This window comes from Apium graveolens, chromosome 6 (assembly GCF_009905375.1).
Source record: "Apium graveolens cultivar Ventura chromosome 6, ASM990537v1, whole genome shotgun sequence".
NCBI classification, from domain to species: domain Eukaryota; kingdom Viridiplantae; phylum Streptophyta; class Magnoliopsida; order Apiales; family Apiaceae; genus Apium; species Apium graveolens.
In genome coordinates, this window is record NC_133652.1 from 118670785 (window position 1) to 118694345 (window position 23561).

Here is a 23561-nt window from a genome sequence, read left to right on the forward strand (position 1 = left end):
AACACTTTATAGAGTGTTTGGAGTAAAGCTGATTTAATGAAGTAAATCAGTCCCCAGAATATTTAGAAAATGACTGAATATTATTATTTAAATAATATTCCCATATAGAATAATCTTTATAAAATAATTGAAGTAGAAGTATTAAAACTTATACTTGAAACGAATATTAAATAACCAAAGATATACTTATATAAAAGTACTATCTTTATTTGAATAATCGAAAATAAGTTTGATTATTGACACCTTATTCTTTAATAAAATAAAGAATATATTTCAGTAATAAACGGAGTCATAATACCTCGAATGAATATTATAAATAATATTCATAAAATAAAGGAGTCATACATCCTCAAATGAATATCCAAGTAATATTCAATAATAATATAAAGGAGTCATAAGCCCTCGAATAATATTCGAAATAATATTCAATAAATAAAATAAAGTTATCGAATAAACCTTATTCGATTAATAGTTTTGAAAACTATAACCATATAAATATATATATAAATATATATATAAAATCTACTCGGGATCCTCGACTCCCGGTTTTAGAAAATGTTTTCACCTTTGGGTCCCTATACTAAGGGTATATGAAATTACTGCTATCCTCTAGCATAGGTATTATCAACTGAACCAACAGATATATATGGCAAGAATACGAAAAAGGCATGCATATGTACCATATAACATGCTACAATATATCGCAACATTTGCTAATTAACCAACATGCATCTACTGCAAGATAATGCATATACATATATACATCACAACAACAGTATAACGGGTAGAAAACTTGCCTGAGCGACTTGGGGTGATAAAAGGCTCGGGACGAGTCTGGTAACCTATAAACAACAAGTAAGTTGGAATTAAACCAAAGTCACTCGTAAATCTATTCTTTAACTAACTTAGACTCTAACGCTTGTTTTGCGCTCACTGATTCGCTTAAATCACTCGGGTACCCTCGGCTCCACCATTTTTAATAATTTAACCTTTACGAGTTTTAAGGCGATTCCTTCGCGAGTGTCTTACCAACTGCCTAACACACTTACCATAAATGTTTCTTACCCCAATTAGTCATTTAAGGTCCTTAACCAAGGTTTCAAAGTAAGGCGAGGGGAAATGTTTCGTTCGCGAAACGCCGTTACTTAAAACGGTCGTTTCTCCTAAACCGTGCATCGAAATCGAAAGAACTACATATCAAAACGAAGCTCGTAACATGAGCTATCTAAACATGGCAGTGGTCATAATCTTGCAGGGGGTCCTCGGGTCCTAATGTTATGCACAAAAACAGTCTAAAGAAAATCGGACGTTACGACGGCTATGTTTACGCGATTTCCCAATTTTTAAACCATTCAAAACCAACCCAATTCAACCTCAAATCCAACATACAACCAACATCCATCCTTATCACATCATAAGAACCCCAACCAATTCAATTTTAACATTCATACTTATGCCTAAGCTTAACTTTAACCATACTTAAGTTCTTTTAATCAAAACCACAACATTTACCATTCCATTTCACTACCATTTCAATTCCCAAACTCTAATCACAACAACAAGCTACAATATCATCCTACTAATCAAAATCATCTTATAATACATAGGAATCTAGGGTTTGGAGATGGTATACCTTCCTTGAAGTGGTGGGAGGAGCTAGGAAGCCTTAAGAAGCTTTGAGAAGTCTTAGGAATGCTTGAATCTTCAAAGAAAACAAGAAAAACTTCAAGTTAAAAACTTGAAAACACTATTCATAGTCTTCTTCTTTGATTAAATGAAGAAGATGGAGAAGGAATTGATGGCTTAAACTCATGATATAGCCCTAACTAAGCATGAAGATGATTAGGGAATTAACTTACCAATTTAGGAAGCTTGGATCTTGAATTTTTGAAATTTCTTGCCTTTTGAATAGTAAAAAGCCGAGAGCTTCTTCAAGAACAAAGCCTTGGTTCTTTTTGATTTTGATGAAAATGATTTTTGCTTGGCTTGGTTGATTTGTTTTTGTGTTTGATTTAGTCAATTACCTTCTTGCCCTTGAATTTGTGTGGTTCTCATTCAACCACACCTCCTTCCTTCCCATGTCATGCCCATGTCATGTGGTGATGTCATCTTTCCCTCCTTGTCCCCTTCTCATTGGTTGGGTGACATCATCCCCCCCTAATCCCTTTGATTACTTCCTAATTGTTTGCCTAATGACCGCTGATCTGTTATACGGTTCGCTTAACTTTCGTTCTCGTTTATCGTTTGAAGGATCATACCCGGGATCTTATTACTGAGGTTCCCTTAACCTTTCTCAATACATTATATTCCTTTTTATGATCCTCTATCATAATCCTTTAATTTAAATCTTTTTTATCCTGTTACCTTATACTCAATTCTCTCCGTATCTAGTTGATTTCCGGGAAAAATCAAAGTGTTCGGAATTGGATTCTGACGATCTTTACATACACTTATATACTACATAGAGTACTAATAATATCCCAGAATATCCATAACAGAACCCCTACATAGTGTGGCGTGAAAAATTTTCTCATTCAGCTAAAACACTATTCACAAGGGTTACAAAAAGTTGAAAATTTTGGGGGTTATTACACACACCTTAATTATAACCTGCTTATAACAATAATAAAGATAATAATAATATATGCAGTGACCCTACTTACCAACCACCACGGACCGCAACAGGTTAAAGTATGCACACAAGCCAAACACACTAATATATTACAAACCGTTCAAATCCCAACTATTTCAAACTCAAACTGAGTATTAAACATTATTACACACTTTTACAAACTTAAATTATCCCAAAAGAAGCCTACTAGCTCAGCTTTCTCAACCTGAACCCCTAGCTCTCGCGCTGGACTGGGGATCCTCGCTACCAACTGGTTCCTTTTTAACTGGAAAGAATATAAACAACATCGCACAAATGAGCTAACTAGCTCAGCAAGTCACAATGACAAAACTGAGAATAATGATCATCAGGTGAATATGATTATGATATCAAGTGAACAATGGATTATGATTTAGAATTGGATATTATACTTTTAATTTAAAAACCAAGGTTAGGCTGCTGATCAGTCACGCACTAACCCCGAGCAAGGCACACAGCATTGCTCTAACTACTGGATCCAAGGCACACATTGGCCTAACTTGACCATTATATGGTCTGACCACGAATCTGGTCCATAATTTTATAAAAACAATCCAATTCTAACATAATAACAGAATATGCAATAATAAACAATAACCGAAATCATTAACAACAATAAATGTTTAACAATGAAAGGGTTTCAATCCTTGTAAGGATCAATAAGGCAATTTAAAAGCTTGGATGCTGGGTAATGAAAGAATTGGATAACAAAGGAATCAACATTTCAGGGTTTCAAAGATTTGGGCTTTCAAAGCATAGGATACAATGATTGAATGTACAAGTAATTCAGTTCAGTGTTTGGGATTTTGTTTACATGTATTTGTGGAGTAATATCGTATACTTGAGATTTGTGTTTAGGTATACAACAATCAATGGTCTAGAAAGAATAAGGTTTATGGCTCAAGAACAATAACTGGAATCAGAGTTTAGGTTTTAGTGCTTCAAAGCACTTGCAGTATCAATCTGACTATCAAATACTATAATATCTCGAGAAAGTTCAGAACACTTGCCTGATATTAGCTTACTACACTGCACTCGCTTCCAATCACAAGCGTCTTACTCCTCAACTATTTGTTTCCCTTTCCTACGTCTTGCCTCTTCTGCTCACATATCATAAGCATCTATCAATAATTTACTCATGGAATTCTATTCAACACATACTTCTATCTACCCTTCGTTTTACCCAAATCCGATTAACGGATTGAAAGTTATGCGATAATCAAGTAAACACCGAATATATAGACCGATAGTCAATTAACAAGTCACATATAGCACATAATACATCACGTAATCAATGATATATTATTTATAAAGAAGTCTCGGGTCATAAATAGGCTTTCTGGTATTTAAAATGATTTTTAAAACATTTTTTGGAATTAAAACGGGTCGTTGGATCAATTTTGGGTTAATAAATAGGGTTCGGTTGGCCAATTCTGGCTCCGAAATAATTTTAGAATAATTATCGAGCCTTAGAAATAATTTAGAATAATATTTTAAAGCTCGAAACTATTTTTCAGAATTTTTAAATCATTTTTAAATAATTAAATCTAATTAAATAATTAATTAAAATCAATTAATAATTAATTAAATCAATTAATCAATTAATTTTCGAATTAATTGACCAATTAATCAATTAGAAATTAACTGGAATTAATTAACTAATTAATTTAGATTTATTTGTGAATTAAAAATAATTTTCAGAATTAAATAATAATTTTTAGAATTTTCAGAAATTAAAAACGAATTTTTATAATAAAAATAAATAGGAAATATGATTTTTAAACATTTTTAAAACAGAAATCCACCTTTTGCAAAGTCTGGAAACTACAGGGACCAAACTGCATCGTTTTCAAAACTATAGGTACTAAACTGTAATTTTCCAGGGGGGTCGCCGAAAAACAGTCGGGGATGGCCGGAGAACACGTTCCAGGGATGCTCAGGCCACCATCACCTCCAGATCACATCTACACAACACCAGGAACACAACCATGCAATCAATTCATCCTAACAATCCCTGAGTTGGCCGGAATTTGGCCGTGAAATTTTCCAGTTTCCGGCGAACATCGGAAAACTTCAAAACACAACTCCCTTCTCTACAGACCTCGTTGGTTCATGAAACTTATACGACTAGATTGCAAATTTCACAGGGAACACAACTCACTATAACACAACATCAATCTATCACAGAATAAGAAACCCCCAAATTTCAATTAAGAACATTCATACCGGTTATAAACCCTAATTTTTAAATTCGAAAATCAAACTCAAATTTGAACATGTTATTGAACTCCAAATCAGACGTATGACATATGAAAATCATCAGGAAAACAAGCTCTACAACATGCAATCATCAAATCATACAAATAATCATCCGAACAAAAATTCATATTTTTAATAAAATAAATTCGAAAATAAATAAATTTTTAGAAAAATAACCTTGATTTCTGCAGGTGTATGGATTACAGAATCTGGTAGAGCTCTTCAAGACCTTCAGATTGGTTACTCGAGCTTTCCAAACCGAATTCAATAACACCTCCAAATGCTTGTTTGATTCTTAGAACAGTTTTAAGAAATTAGGGTTTTTCTCTGAAAATTATATAATTATCTGTCTGCAAATGATTTTGATACGAAATAAAATACGGTAAAAGGCTATTTATAATTACGGAAAATTAGGATCCCGTTGGATCATTCCGGATATAAAACGGTACGTTTATTTGTAAAAACTGATCCAAACGGTATCGGTTTTCGGGATAATTATCCAAATCAGTATAATTTGTACTGCGGTCTTGGTCTCAGCGCCTGGTTACACGTATTACGAAGTGATAATTGTGATAGTTTAATAAAAAAACTTCCGTTTATCAAAAATACGGGTTTTATTGATTTACCGAAACAAATATTGTATCGAAAATGTTGCGCCGGGACCCGCGCAGGACAAACTGTATGCCGGATCGAAAAAGTCAAAACATGGAATATGCTCGAAATATTACAATTAGGTTAGGAAGGAGTTCTCGAAAGAGTTTCGGGTTCCAAAAACGTAACAACGGTTGACGTCGGTTGGTTCCCGTTTTTATAAAATAGATTTTAATTACCTGGAAAAAGATTTTAGAAATTTCATATGATTCTTATAAATCCATAAACCAACATAAAAATAATTAGGAAGATATGACAATCATCAATATTTTATTTTGGACATATAAAAATTAAAATACTCAATTAATATTATTTTTGGATATTCAAGTACAGATAACACTTAACAATTAGCTCACAGAATAGATACTGAACACACATAATAATTATATAATAGCAAAAATAATTACACGATATATCCCGGATATTACATCCTTCCCCCCTTAAAAGGATTCTGTCCTCAGAATCTCTAAGAAAACAAATGAGGGTACTTTTCTCTCATATCACTTTCTAACTCCCAGGTTGACTCTTCAACCTTTGGGTTTCTCCACAATACTCTTACTAACTTTACCACTTTATTTCTCAATACTTTCTCTCTTTCCTCTAGAATCTCTATCGGACTCTTTACATATGATAAATCTGCTTGAAGTTCTATTGGCTCATATTCTATTACATGCCTGGAGTCTGGATTATATTTCTTAAGCATTGATATGTGAAAAATATTGTGGATGTGCTCCATGTGCGGAGGTAACGCCAACTCCTAAGCTACTTTGCCAATACGTTTTAGGATTTCAAAAGGTCCGACATATCTTGGGTTTAGCTTCCCTTTCTTCCCGAACCTTGTTAGTCCTTTCCACGGTGATACTTTCAATAATACCAAGCTTCCTTCTTCAAATTACATGTCTTTTCTTGACTGGTCTGCATATTTCCTTTGACGATCTTGTGCGGCTATTAATCTTTTCTGGATAATTTCAACAACTTCCTTTGTCTGCTGTACCAATTCGGGTCCGAGTATTTTGCGTTCTCCTACTTCGTCCCAATATACTGGAGATCTACATTTGCATCCATAAAGGGCTTCATAAGGTGGCATCCCAATGCTAGCGTGATAACTGTTGTTATAGGCAAACTCTACTAGGGGTAAATGTTCGTCCCAACTTCCTTTGAAATCAATAGCACAAACACGTAGCATGTCCTCGATTGTCTGGATCGTTCTTTCACTTTGGCCATCCGTTTGGGGGTGATAGGCCATACTCATATTCAATCTTGTTCCCAAACATTCTTGAAAACTCTTCCAAAATCTTGAATTAAATCTTGGATCTCGATCTGATACAATAGACACTGGAACTCCATGACGAACTACGATCTCTTTCAAGTATATATGAACTAACTTGTCGAGCGAAAATCGTTCATTTATAGGCAGAATATGAGCTGACTTGGTAAGTCTATCTACTATAACCCAAATGGCATCATGATTAGCCCTTGTCCTTGGTAATCCAACTATAAAATCCATGGTAATATGTTCCCACTTCCACTCTGGAATCTCCAATGGCTGTAGCAATCCGCTTGGTCTCTGATGCTCTGCTTTAACTCTCTGACATGTATAACATTTACTAACCCATTCCGCAATTTCCCTCTTCATATCTGGCCACCAATAATTCTTCTTTAAATCTTTGTACATTTTGGTACTCCCTGGATGGATGGAATATCTTGAACTATGTGCCTCTTATAAAATTTCATTTTTCAGCTCCGTCACTGGTGGAATCCAAATTCTTGAAGAAAACCTAAGAATACCTTGATCATCTTGTTGCGTGCATAATTCCTCACCTACCAAACTATTTATATCTTGATCCATTACCTCTTTCTGGCATTTCTTTATTTTCTCCAATAACTCCGGTTGGAAAATCATACTGTACACTTTTGCTTCCTCAGGCTTGTAAATTCTAATCTTCAATTCCAATTTTTTAAATTTTTTATATATCTCTTCTGGTACGGATAACACATTTAACCTTTCCTTCCGACTTAACGCATCTACTACAACGTTCGCCTTACCAGGATGATAATTAATCGAGCAATCATAATCCTTGATCAATTCTAACCATCTCCTTTGTCTCATATTAAGTTCCTTCTGGGTAAATATATATTTCAAACTTTTATGATCCGTGAAAATCTCACATTTTTCTCCATACAAATAATGTCTCCAAATCTTCAAAGCAAATACTATGGCTGCTAACTCCAAATCATGAGTAGGGTACTTCTGTTCGTGTGGTTTCAATTGCCTTGACGCATACGCAATCACCTTATCGTGCTGCATAAGAACACATCCTAATCCTTTGTAAAAAGCATCGCTATAAATTACGAAATTCCCTTGATCGTCTGGAAGTGACAAAACAGGTGCTGTGATTAATCTCCGCTTCAATTCCTGAAAACTTTCTTCGCACTTGTCATTCCATATAAACTTTTCATTCTTTCGTGTAAGCTTTGTCAATGGTGTTGCAATTCTTGAGAAATTCTGAACGAATCGTCGATAATATCCTGCCAATCCCAAGAAACTTCTTACCTCAGTGGGTGTTCTCGGTCTTTCCCAATTCGTAATTGCCTCGATCTTTGTCGGGTCCACTTTGATCCCTTCATTACTGACTATGTGTCCTAAGAACTGAACTTCCTGTAGCCAAAACTCATATTTCGACAATTTAGCATATAACTTCTTTTTCCTTAAAATCTCCAAAGTTGTCCTTAAATGTTCCGCATGATCCTCCTCCGTCTTTGAATAGATCAAAATATCGTCTATAAATACTATAACGAACTTGTCCAAATATTCCTTGAAAATTATGTTCATCAGGTCCATAAACGCTGACGGGGCGTTGGTCAATCCAAAAGACATCACTAAAAACTCGTAATGTCCATACCTTGTTCTGAAAGCTGTCTTTGGTATATCTTCTGGTTTGATCCTCAGTTGATGATATCCCGATCTTAAATCGATTTTGGAGAAATACTTGGCTCCCTTCAATTGGTCAAACAAATCATCAATTCTGGGTAACGGATACTTATTCTTGATTGTCAACTTGTTGAGCTCTCTTTAGTCGATGCACAGTCTCATGCTTCCATCTTTCTTCTTGACAAATAATACTGGTGCACCCCACGGGGATACGCTGGGTCTGATTACTCCTTTCTCTAACAGCTCTTGTAATTGCTTTGCTAACTCTTTCATCTCAACGGGCGCCATTCTATACGGGGCCTTGGATACTGGTTCGGTTCCAGGTGCTAAGTCGATTGCAAATTCAATTTCTCTATCTGGAGGAAGTCCTGGTAACTCGTCGGGAAATACATCTGGAAATTCCTTCACAACTGGAATATCTTCAAGTTTTGCTGGCTCCTGACTTCTGTCGATCACATATGCTACGAAATGCTCACATCCTTGTCATAGTAACTTCTTGGCTTGAATCATCGTTAAGAACTTCTTTACCTGCTTCTGTCCCTTGAACGTTACTATTCTTTCGTCTGGCGTTTTCACCATTACTTTCTTATTTTGACAATCTATCTGAGCATCATGCTTAGATAACCAATCCATCCCTAATATAACGTCAAATTCTCCTAACTTAAACGGTATCAAATCTACACAAAACTTACTACCAGAAATCTCAATCACACAATTCCTACAAACTAGGTTAACAGTTACACGTTCTTGATTTGCTAATTCCACAGTCATTATTTCATTTAAATACTCAACTGGACAATTTAACTTACTAACAAAATCTTGTGAAACAAACGATCGAGTTGCTCCCGAATCTATTAACACTTTGGCACATAAAGAATTCACATTAAGCGTACCTGCCATGACATCCGCATCCTGGATCGCATCCTTCACCGACATGTCAAAAACTCTAGCCCTCGGAGTCTCATTCACTGTTGGGGTAGATCCCATAATCCTTAATGCATTACTGACTGGGGCTGGTGTCTTGCAATCCCTGGCCATATGTCCTGGCTTCCCACATTTAAAGCATGTGAATCCAATGACTGGAACCTTCACTGCTGGATTCCGGATAGGCTGATCCTTATTTGTTGGCTCTCTTGCTGGCTGATTTCGGCACTCCCTCGAGTAGTGCCCTTTCTGGTTGCATTTAAAACATACCACATTCAACTTGTTAGAAACTCCTCCATGCTTCTTTCCACATACTTGACAATCTGGAAAAGTTAATCTTAACTGATTCGGCTGATTCACATTAGCTGGACGATTGCCCTGGCCTCCGTCTCCTGCATTTTGTCTCCTGAAATTAAAATTTCTCCCAGGCTGAAACTTGCCCTTCTTAAAATTTGGAAACTTCCCTGTTTGTGACTGACCCTCACTTCCCTCAACTTTCCTTTTCTTGCTTTCCTTTTCTTTCTGGAACATCTCACTCTCTGTCTCTACGATCATAGCTTTCTGTACAACCCCGGCATAGGTATCCAATTCAAAAATAGCTACCTTCCCTCTGATCCATGGCTTCAAGCCTTGCTGGAATCTCTTAGCTTTCTTTCTATCAGTATCAACATACGACGGCACATACCTTGACAATTCCTCAAACTTCCCCTCATAATCTGTTACCGACATGTTCCCTTGCTTTAATTCTAAAAACTTCAGCTCCATTTGATCCTGAACAAACTGAGGAAAATACTTTTCTAACAACAATTCCTTAAACCTTTCCCAAGTAATAACATTTGTGCTTTCCAATGTCTTCACCATCTCCCACCAATAGGTGGCCTCATACTTCAGATAGTAACTTGCAAATTCAACCTTCTGCTCCTCTTTCACTTTTACCAAGGCAAATGCCTTCTCTATTTCCTTTAACCACACATTTGCTTCAATTGGCTCTAAGGAACCCTTGAATTCTGGTGGGTTTACTGCCTGAAAAGTTTTGAAAGTTACCTGGGGATTGGTCTGTCTCTGCTGTTGTTGTGCCAGGTGAACTGTTTGTTGGGCCAAGATTTGAAGAATCCGGGCTATTGCTGGGTCCATGGGTCCTGGGTTCACATTCTGGTTTGTATCATCTTGGTTGTTATTGTTGTTGTTGTTGGTTTCTTCATTCTGGGTGTTGGTGCGGGTATTTCTTCTGGGAGGCATTTTCTGTAAAGAATCAATCAATTTATTTAGCTTTTGAATCAAATCTTTGTATAAAAGAAAAGTTTTGTAAAATAGGAATATCTCTTTTTGAAAACAGTTGTAACTAAGTAAATTGCATGCATCTTTACAGAATATAAACAGTTATGGAAAACAGGGTACATGGTATCACAGGGTATACTGGTGCAATAAATAAGGTAAAGTAAAACAGGTGCAATAAAGTAAATGACAGTGTTGGAAAGGAAAAAGGTACTGATATATAGATCAAAAGTTTTAGGTAGTACAAGCGTAAAAACGCTTCGAAAGTAAAAGCAAAAAGGGTACAATAACCTACTCACTAGTCAACATCGCTAGTCTATAAATATAACTCAAAAGTCTACTGATACACACTATACACTACTGTACATACAACATAACCATAACAACACTACTCAGCATCTCCATCTCAGAATCTCTGGCTCATGGCAAATCTGGACCTCCTATCTCCTCAAGCTCCTCTAGAACCCACTTAGCCCACTCCACTAGGAAATCAGGGGTGATGTCCTCATGTGTAGCCTCAGCAATCCTCACAGCAGCTGCTCTACGAAACGCCTGGAGCCTCTCCCTAAGTCGCCTCTCACCACTCCCCATCTCTCTGGTACGCATGATATGCAATAACTCCTGGATCTGACCCTGTAGGAATCGCTGCTCCATAAGGCAAGCCTCAAACTGATGATATGGGACAGGATAGGAAGAGAACTGGAAAGGTACTCCTATGACTGAATGACTAGTAAAGCCTGAATCAGCAGGTGGGGGTCCTCTGACAGGTGGTGTAACACCCCCTTCTTAAAATAGAAGGGAAATATTACTTATAATCCATAAACCTGCAAATAGAGCACTAATATATCTATAAATAAAAAAAAATAAACAGTCTAAAATCTCCAAAATAATATTAAATCTCCAAAATGTCTAAACCAAATATATAAACGCTGAAATCTCTAATAAGTAATTATGTCTCAATAATGATAGAAGTCTGAAATCCTAAGAACGAAATAAAGGGAGCTCTCCATTCACACAGTCCCAGATCCCCCTAAGCACCTGCCAGAAAAAGAATACGGCATGAGCCAAACGCCCAGTACGGATTTGGAATACAATTTATAAAACAAAAAAAATCAGAAATAAATAATCAGCAATTTATAATAAAACAACAATTTTAAAAATAACTAAGGCTGAAGCAACGAGGGGCTAGGATCTTTCATACCGAGATCAGAATAGATACAAATACACACATCATAGGGTACCTAATGCGTGCAACAGAATGGATAACGTGTACGGCATATACGACATCACCATAAATCAAATCACAAATCAAACTCTGGGTGCACCCACGTATCCTGAACAAATATCAAATACGCAAAAGCTCCTCCCGAGAGCTAACAGAAGGATACGCCGTGACCAATCACACTGTCACGGAAGTGTCATGTCACTGGTGCCGCAATGACATGGCAGTAGTACCCCTACAGCTAGTTAACTCGGTATACCCTATATCACGCTAAGGGTTCAAAATAAATATTCTCGCAAAATTTAAAATCACCTGATATAAGTAATTCAGATTTCCAAAACAAAGGGTGTCATAAATAATTTTTGAAAATCGCATAAACAGATATCTAAAATTTTCCAAATCAAATTTTAAAATAATTTTTGAAAGTCAAAATGATCAGATAATATTAACGGATCAAATAAAATATGGAATTGAGTGAATTAGAGATATTCAATTCTAAGATGAGTAGCGCTGAATAAAAAGGGGATAGAATTCGTACCTTAAAAAAACGGAAACTCTAATACTCACGAAATCCACACGCGATTCGCCAACTTCCCGGCCCGCGATCTAATTTACAAAATATAAAATTTTTTTTATTAGAAATTTATTTCTTCACTTATTTTCCGCACAAGATACACGTACTAGTCAACTAATTATTTAATACTCTATAGCTATAACATTATACTGACTTAACTAAACTAGATCTACGCCACATTATTCCAATTATATTACTAAATATTAAAACTAGCAGTGTATAAATTGTGTTCATCATAAAGGAGTAATGCCCTCTGTACAACACTAAATTGGATTGTCCTTTTTAACTTAATTATTAGATAATGAAAAACTCATGCTACCATTTTGACTACATCAGCCAAACTTGTCCAAATGGTACATGACTAATATATAATAACCTTATTATACAACATGCAACATAGATATTAGATATCACATGCATTACAGATTGAGATACCAGCACAAGTTAGCAATCTTTTAAAAATTTAAGTGTACTAATCCAGTTTTGTACATGCAGCCTATTAATTTAATATAAATAAATAGTATACGAATAATATAGTAACTAATTTAGCCTTAGACACATATAAAAAATATATATATTAACGAACCAATATGGTGCCCGTGTTAATTGAAAGAAAATATTTATTAACATATATAATCTAAATATCAATAATCATAAAACCAAATTTAAGTACAATTGCCACTGTGGTGTGCAAATATCATTATTACAACTTAACAATTAAATTATTATATATTAAACAATCACCCATAATAATAACTCTAAATACACCCATATTTCATAACCTAACTGCACCTGAGACCTGAACATATAATTAGAACATAATATTTACACGATATTAAAATATACATAATTTGATTAAAGTTCACTTTAAATTTCACATACAGTTTGGTGTACCTTAGTTATCAAACAAGACAAAATAAGTCTCGACCAAGATCTACCAATCATGGAGTCATGTGCATAAATAAGTAGTAATAGTTAAACATCAGAAGTTTATTATAATAATAATAAGTGAAAGGAGTTGTCATACTTGATTACTACTGCACGGACTCACTCTCTCAGACTTGTCCGCCGCCCTGTTTTTTTTACAATCTCTACTTCGCTCTTCCCAGCTTTCACCAATAGGGTTTTTATTTTTTTTATGAGGCTGAATTATATATAATGTACTATCTCACCTATTTCAGTTAGAATTCTAAATTCTTTAATAAATTAAACTCAACTATAAAATATATTTTGGTTTCTAACTCTTCTCCTATCGGAAAATGCAAAAAAAATAATTCAAAGTCTAATTCCATTATGTTCTCTTTATTATTATTATTATTATTATTATTATTATTATTATTATTATTATTTTAAAATAATTCACGTATATTACATATATACCCCCTTAAAAAGGATTCCGTCCCCGGAATCAAACGAAACTAAATACGTACCTGAATCGAATAAATGCGGATATTTCTCACGAATAGACTCTTCTAATTCCCAAGTAGCTTCTCTCTCCGAATGATTTTTCCACAAAACTTTCACAAACGGAATGGTGTTCTTCCTCAAAACTCGCTCCTCTCGAGCTAAGATAGCCCCAGCTTCTTCCTCACAAGAAAGATCATCTCTAATCTTATGTAATGGATACTGAACTACGTGTAACGGATGATATTTATAGCCCCTCAAAACAGACACGTGAAACACATTATGTACATGAGATAGTTGTGGCGGCAACGCAACTCTATAAGACACTTCCCCCACTTTCTCCATAACATCAAAAGGTCCAACATATCTCGGACTAAGTTTTCCCTTCATACCAAAACGTTTAACACCCTTACAAGGTGACACCTTTAAGAACACATGATCACCTGGTTCAAATCCACCAAACTTCCGATGTTGATCCGCATAACTCTGTTGACGCGATCGAGCCTCCTTCAAACTTTCTTTAACTTTCTCCACCTTCTCATTAGTGATTCTAACTAGCTCTGGTCCTTCAATGACTCTCTCTCCAACCTCATCCCAACAAGATGGTGCTCTACACCTCCTACCATATAAAGCCTCAAATGGTGGCATACCAATACTCGCGTGCCAGCTATTATTGTACGCAAACTCAACAAGATACAAATATTTATCCCAATCACCTGTTCACTCTAACGCGCAAGCCCTCAACATATCCTCCAATGTCTGAATCGTCCTCTCTGACTGTCCATCGGTCTGCGGATGATAAGCTGTACTGAAATTAAGCCTCGTACCCCAAGCTTGCTGGAATCCCTTCCAAAAACGCGATATAAACCTTGTATCTCTGTCAGAAACTATCGACACAGGCACACCATGAAGCCTAACAATATCTCGCTGAAAAATCTCTGCCAACTCATGAATAGGAGTAGTCTCTCTAATAGGCAAGAAGTGAGCGGACTTAGTAAGTCTATCAACCACCACCCATATGACATCGTTCTTCTTGAAAGTCCTCGGTAAATGAGTCACAAAATCCATAGTAATGTTTTCCCACTTCCAAACTGGAATATCTAGCTGCTGCAACAATCCACCAGGCCTCTGATGGTCTATCTTCACTTGTTGACATGTAAGACATTTTCCCACAAATTCTGCTATATCTCCCTTCATTCCACTCCACCAAAAGTGCTTCTTCAAATCCCTATACATCTTGGTGGAACCTGGATGAATAGAAAATGAAGAACTATGAGCCTCCTTCAAAATTTCCTCACGAATCGTCGGGTCTGCGGGCACGCACAATTTTCCACCCAACCATATCACGCCCTCATCATCAACACGAAAGTGTTTTTGCTTTCCACCTGCCACCTCGGATCTAATAGCTTCCAAACCTGTATCACTCTTCTGAGCTTCCTTAACCTTTGAAACAAGATTCGGTTCCACTTTCAAATTTGCAATGCTACCACTTGATCCTCTAACATACAACTCAACACCCAAGCGCTCCAAATCTGAAATAAGGTGCGGCTGAGTAATGAGAGATGCAACACTCCCCAAGTTCTTCCTACTAAGAGCATCTGCCACTACATTCGCCTTCCCCGGATGGTACTGAATATTTGCATCATAATCCTTAAGAAGTTCAAGCCACCTCCGCTGCCTCATGTTAAGCTCCTTCTGAGTAAAGATGTATTTGAGACTCTTGTGATCGGTAAAGATGTCACAAGTCTCTCCATAAAGATAGTGTCTCCAGATTTTCAAAGCAAAGACCACTGCTGCTAACTCCAAGTCATGGGTAGGATAATTCACCTCATATGCTTTAAGCTGCCTAGAAGCGTAAGAAATCACTTTCCCATGTTGCATAAGAACACACCCCAATCCTCTCTTAGAAGCATCACTATACACCTGAAAACCTCCACTCCCTGATGGCAACACAAGTATTGGAGCTGACACCAACCTCTTCTTTAACTCTTGAAAGCTCTTCTCACGATCATCATTCCACTTGAACTTAATTCCCTTCCTCATTAGCTGAGTCAATGGTAAAGCTATGGAAGAGAAACCTTCCATAGCTCTGATACCATCTCTGTAACACCCCCTTCTTAAAATAGAAGGGAAATATTACTTATAATCCATAAACCTGCAAATAGAGCACTAATATATCTCTAAATAAAAAAAATTAAACAGTCTAAAATCTCCAAAATAGTATTAAATCTCCAAAATGTCTAAACCAAATATATAAACGCTGAAATCTCTAATAAGTAATTATGTCTCAATAATGATAGAAGTCTGAAATCCTAAGAACGAAATAAAGGGAGCTCTCCATTCACACAGTCCCAGATCCCCCTAAGCACCTGCCAGAAAAAGAATACGGCATGAGTCAAACGCCCAGTACGGATTTGGAATACAATTTATAAAACAAAAAAAAATCAGAAATAAATAATCAGCAATTTATAATAAAACAACAATTTTAAAAATAAGTAAGGCTGAAGCAACGAGGGGCTAGGATCTTTCATACCGAGATCAGAACAGATACAAATACACACATCATAGGGTACCTAATGCGTGCAACAGAATGGATAACGTGTACGGCATATACGACGTCACCATAAATCAAATCACAAATCAAACTCTGGGTGCACCCACGTATCCTGAACAAATATCAAATGCGCAAAAACTCCTCCCGAGAGCTAACAGAAGGATACGCCGTGACCAATCACACTGTCACGGAAGTATCATGTCACTGGTGCCGCAATGACATGGCTGTAGTACCCCTACAGCTGGTTAACTCGGTATACCCTATATCACGCTAAGGGTTCAAAATAAATATTCTCGCAAAATTTAAAATCACCTGATATAAGTAATTCAGATTTCCAAAACAAAGGGTGTCATAAATAATTTTTGAAAATCGCATAAACAGATATCTAAAATTTTCCAAATCAAATTTTAAAATAATTTTCGAAAGTCAAAATGATCAGATAATATTAACGGAGCAAATAAAATATGGAATTGAGTGAATCAGAGATATTCAATTCTAAGATGAGTATCGCTGAATAAAAAGGGGATAGAATTCGTACCTTAAAAAACGGAAACTCTAATACTCACGAAATCCACACGCGATTCGCCAACTTCCCGGCCCGCGATCTAATTTACAAAATATAAAATTTTTTTTATTAGAAATTTATTTCTTCACTTATTTTCCGCACAAGATACACGTACTAGTCAACTAATTATTTAATACTCTATAGCTATAACATTATACTGACTTAACTAAACTAGATCTACGCCACATTATTCCAATTATATTACTAAATATTAAAACTAGCAGTGTATAAATTGTGTTCATCATAAAGGAGTAATGCCCTCTGTACAACACTAAATTGGATTGTCCTTTTTAACTTAATTATTAGATAATGAAAAACTCATGCTACCATTTTGACTACATCATCCAAACTTGTCCAAATGGTACATGACTAATATATAATAACCTTATTATACAACATGCAACATAGATATTAGATATCACATGCATTACAGATTGAGATACCAGCACAAGTTAGCAATCTTTTAAAAATTTAAGTGTACTAATCCAGTCTTGTACATGCAGCCTATTAATTTAATATAAATAAATAGTATACGAATAATATAGTAACTAATTTAGCCTTAGACACATATAAAAAATATATATATTAACGAACCAATATGGTGCCCGTGTTAATTGAAAGAAAATATTTATTAACATATATAATCTAAATATCAATAATCATAAAACCAAATTTAAGTACAATTGCCACTGTGGTGTGCAAATATCATTATTACAACTTAACAATTAAATTATTATATATTAAACAATCACCCATAATAATAACTCTAAATACACCCATGTTTCATAACCTAACTGCACCTGAGACCTGAACATATAATTAGAACATAATATTTACAATTAGAACATAATTAGAACATAATATTTAAAGTTCACTTTAAATTTCACATACAGTTTGGTGTACATTAGTTATCAAACAAGACAAAATAAGTCTCGACCAAGATCTACCAATCATGGAGTCATGTGCACAAATAAGTAGTAATAGTTAAACATCAGAAGTTTATTATAATAATAATAAGTGAAAGGAGTTGTCATACTTGATTACTACTGCACGGACTCACTCTCTCAGACTTGTCCGCCGCCCTGTTTTTTTTACAATCTCTACTTCGCTCTTCCCAGCTTTCACCAATAGGGTTTTTATTTTTTTATGAGGCTGAATTATATATAATGTACTATCTCACCTATTTCAGTTAGAATTCTAAATTCTTTAATAAATTAAACTCAACTATAAAATATATTTTGGTTTCTAAATCTTCTCCTATCGGAAAATGCAAAAAAATAATTTAAAGTCTAATTCCATTATGTTCTCTTTATTATTATTATTATTATTATTATTATTATTATTATTATTATTATTATTATTATTATTATTATTATTATTATTATTATTATTTTAAAATAATTCACGTATATTACAGGTGGCCTCATGCCTGGAGGTGGAATAGCCTGCAATGGTACGGGCTGCAACACCGGTGGAGGTAGAATAGCCAATGCTGGTGGAATAACAGGTTGTGGATCCGATGATGGTGCTCCAACTGAAGGCTCTGAGTGATCAGCTGATACGGGAATAAAAGAGTCGGCCATCTCTGTTATCTGAAATCATATCGTAATATAAGAATCTTGTACCACGACGCAAACTATACTAATACCGGTTATACCATAACACTCAACCTCTCGACGTTCTATCATCCTATACCTTACTTCTAATCCTATCCCTCTACCCATTCCCGTCAACCTAGGCTTGTGTCAGTGACTTATAACCTATAGCTCTGATACCAAACCTATGGCGTCCTCCAAACCCGGGTCAGAAGTTTGGGGTCCACACACACACCTTAATTATAACCTGCTTATAACAATAATAAAGATAATAATAATATATGCAGTGACCCTACTTACCAACCACCACAGACCGCAACAGGTTAAAGTATGCACACAAGCCAAACACACTAATATATTACAAACCGTTCAAATCCCAACTATTTCAAACTCAAACTGAGTATTAAACATTATTACACACTTTTACAAACTTAAATTATCCCAAAAGAAGCCTACTAGCTCAGCTTTCTCAACCTGAACCCCTAGCTCTCGCGTTGGACTGGGGATCCTCGCTACCAACTGGTTCCTTTTTAACTGGAAAGAATATAAACAACATCGCACAAATGAGCTAACTAGCTCAGCAAGTCACAATGACAAAACTGAGAATAATGATCATCAGGTGAATATGATTATGATATCAAGTGAACAATGGATTATGATTTACAATTGGATATTATACTTTTAATTTAAAACCAAGGTTAGGCTGCTGATCAGTCACGCACTAACCCCGAGCAAGGCACACAGCATTGCTCTAACTACTGGATCCAAGGCACACATTGGCCTAACTTGACCATTATATGGTCTAACCACGAATCTGGTCCATAATTTTATAAAAACAATCCAATTCTAACATAATAACAGAATATGCAATAATAAACAATAACCGAAATCATTAACAACAATAAATGTTTAACAATGAAAGGGTTTCAATCCTTGTAAGGATCAATAAGGCAATTTAAAAGCTTGGATGCTGGGTAATGAAAGAATTGGATAACAAAGGAATCAACATTTCAGGGTTTCAAAGATTTGGGCTTTCAAAGCATAGGATACAATGATTGAATGTACAAGTAATTCAGTTCAGTGTTTGAGATTTTGTTTACATGTATTTGTGGAGTAATATCGTATACTTGAGATTTGTGTTTAGGTATACAACAATCAATGGTCTAGAAAGAATAAGGTTTATGGCTCAAGAACAATAACTGGAATCAGAGTTTAGGTTTCAGTGCTTCAAAGCACTTGCAGTATCAATCTGACTATCAAATACTACAATATCTCGAGAAAGTTCAGAACACTTGCCTGATATTAGCTTACTACACTGCACTCGCTTCCAATCACAAGCGTCTTACTCCTCAACTATCTGTTTCCCTTTTCCTACGTCTTGCCTCTTCTGCTCACATATCATAAGCATCTATCAATAATTTACTCATGGAATTCTATTCAACACATACTTCTATCTACCCTTCGTTTTACCCAAATCCGATTAACGGATTGAAAGTTATGCGATAATCAAGTAAACACCAAATATATAGACCGATAGTCAATTAACAAGTCACATATAGCACATAATACATCACCTAATCAATGATATATTATTTATAAAGAAGTCTCGGGTCATAAATAGGCTTTCTGGTATTTAAAATGATTTTTAAAACATTTTTCGGAATTAAAATGGGTCGTTGGATCAATTTCGGGTTAATAAACAGGGTTCCGTTGGCCAATTTTGGCTCCGAAATAATTTTAGAATAATTATCGAGCCTTGGAAATAATTTAGAATAATATTTTAAAGCTCGAAACTATTTTTCAGAATTTTTAAATCATTTTTAAATAATTAAATCTAATTAAATAATTAATTAAAATCAATTAATAATTAATTAAATCAATTAATCAATTAATTTTTGAATTAATTGACCAATTAATCAATTAGAAATTAACTGGAATTAATTAACTAATTAATTTAGATTTATTTGTGAATTAAAAATAATTTTCAGAATTAAAATAATAATTTTTAGAATTTTCAGAAATTAAAAAAGAATTTTTATAATAAAAATAAATAGGAAATATAATTTTTAAATATTTTTAAAACAGAAATCCAATTTTTGCAAAGTTTGGAAACTACAGGGACCAAACTGCATCGTGTACTAAACTGTAATTTTCCAGGGGGGTCGCCGGAAAACAGTCGGGGATGGCCGGAGAACACGTTCCAGGGATGCTCAGGCCACCATCACCTCCAGATCACATCTACACAACACCAGGAACACAACCATGCAATCAATTCATCCTAACAATCCCTGAGTTGGCCGGAATTTGGCCGTGAAATTTTCCAGTTTCCGGCGAACATCGGAAAACTTCAAAACACAACTCCCTTCTCTACAGACCTCGTTGGTTCATGAAACTTATACGACTAGATTGCAAATTTCACAGGGAACACAACCCACTATAACACAACATCAATCTATCACAGAATAAGAAACCCCCAAATTTCAATTAAGAACATTCATACCGGTTATAAACCCAAATTTAAATTCGAAAATCAAACTCAAATTTGAACATGTTATTGAACTCCAAATCAGACGTATGACATATGAAAATCATCAAGAAAACAAGCTCTACAACATGCAATCATCAAATCATACACACAATCATCCGAACAAAAATTCATATTTTTAATAAAATAAATTCGAAAATAAATAAATTTTTAGAAAAATAACCTTGATTTCTGCAGGTGTATGGATTACAGAATCTGGTAGAGCTCTTCAAGACCTTCAGATTGGTTACTCGAGCTTTCCAAACCGAATTCAATAACACCTCCAAATGCTTGTTTGATTCTTAGAACAGTTTTAAGAAATTAGGGTTTTTCTCTGAAAATTATATAATTATCTGTCTGCAAATGATTTTAATACGAAATAAAATACGGTAAAAGGCTATTTATAATTACGGAAAATTAGGATCCCGTTGGATCATTCCGGATATAAAACGGTACGTTTATTTGTAAAAACTGATCCAAACGGTATCGGTTTTCGGGATAATTATCCAAATCAGTACAATTTGTAATGCGGTCTTGGTCTCAGCGCCTGGTTACACGTATTACGAAGTGATAATTGTGATAGTTTAATAAAAAAACTCCCGTTTATCGAAAATACGGGTTTTATTGATTTACCGAAACGAATATTGTATCAAAAATGTTACGCCGGGACCCGCGCAGGACAAACCGTATGCCGGATCGAAAAAGTCGAAACATGGAATATGCTCGGAATATTACAATTAGGTTAGGAAGGAGTTCTTGAAAGAGTTTCGGGTTCCAAAAACGTAACAACGGTTGACGTCGGTTGGTTCCCGTTTTTATAAAATAGATTTTAATTACCCGGAAAAAAATTTTAGAAATTTCATATGATTCTTATAAATCCATAAACCAACATAAAAATAATTAGGAAGATATGACAATTATCTATATTTTATTTTGGACATATAAAAATTAAAATACTCAATTAATATTATTTTTGGATATTCAAGTACAGATAACACTTAACAATTAGCTCACAGAATGGATACTGAACACACATAATAATTATATAATAGCAAAAATAATTACACGATATATCCCGGATATTACAAAATGTCAGAATGGTATTGTGTATGATTGTAAAATTGGAGATGAGAAACAGCATACCTATATTCCTTTGTCAGAAAATATTAGGATCTATGTTCTCAGCCAGTGTGGATTGATGTGTTGAGTTATCATTAACTATTGTGTTCTGAGATGCATTAGTTGCTCGTTTTTTGGATACTACAAAAAGAAAAGAATTACAAACTTAAGCAATAATCATCTAAAAAAAGATCGATAAATACAAAGATGGATTAAGAACAAACCATTATATGCAGATGAAGGAGATGACGGTTCAAGCGGTTCATGTTTACGATCTTGAAACACAAATGATTTCATGACTAGATATTTAATATTAACATCATGAAATACAATTATTATGTAATAACTTACCGACTCTATCCATCAGAAATCAAAGAAGATTGTGACTGCAATTATGATGAAAGACTTGAAATATTAGGCATCTGTGAATGGAGGACTTATTTCTATGATTGAATGTGGTAATCGTGATTTTGAATTTTAAATTTCTGATTATGGTTATTCAAAAAGTTATATCAAGCATTAGGCACATAAATTTTAATTTGAAAAACACGGGTCGATCAGCTAGTATGGATAGTCCGACAACATACAACTAAAGTACAGTGTATATATCTAATTGGGTCGGCCCATTTTACCATCGGATGCTCCGGTATTTTTTTTTGGACCAAAAAGTACATTATGTGGAAGTTAGTAAGTAAGGGAAGGAATGGCAGTTTCTGTAAATTGGCAAACCTAGTGCTAGTAAAGTTTAGTATATTGATAAAAGTTTAATGTCGAACTTTTCGTTTCAAATGTCGAGAATCTACCGAGAAGGGGGAGTACTATTTTTCAAAAAAAATTATTGAAAAAGACTATAATGTTACAGTTTTATGAAACAAAAAACATGAAAAGAAGTAATATGTGAAAGTAATTATTTGTTACATTTGAAAATTAAACTATTTTGAAATAGAGGAAATAATAATTTAAATCTACCAAACTTGGCATGATTGACATGACTGATATGTAGATAAGATAATGTTTTAACTAGTAAAACAATTTATGGTTATGAAATGATATCCATACCCAAAAATGCTAGAGATATCAAATATTGTTATAAATTTTTTTCTCAAATATTTTACAAATTATAACTTTTCTCGTAATAATATTAATTTTGCATGTATTCATATACGTTCACGAATTAAATTTCGACACTTATGTTGTCACGTCATTATTTAAATATTTTGATATCAGTTTTTGTTTCAGTAGCATTATTCTTCAAAATAAAGATTTCGATAGGGGGTGCAATGGCAAACATACTACTAGAAAAACGTCAATAG

General features: G+C 34.7%; 1 long non-coding RNA gene across 1 annotated transcript; it reads right to left on the reverse strand.

The window, feature by feature from the left end:
• Window positions 1–10898: 10898 nt before the first annotated feature.
• LOC141668473 (uncharacterized) lies at window positions 10899–23108 on the reverse strand. The gene is made up of 4 exons (XR_012553070.1): window positions 22473–23108; window positions 22273–22389; window positions 12452–12519; window positions 10899–11729 (listed from the first exon to the last, which is right to left on the reverse strand). It is a non-coding gene; the product is annotated as an uncharacterized LOC141668473 (long non-coding RNA).
• Between the last annotated feature and the right edge of the window lie 453 nt (window positions 23109–23561).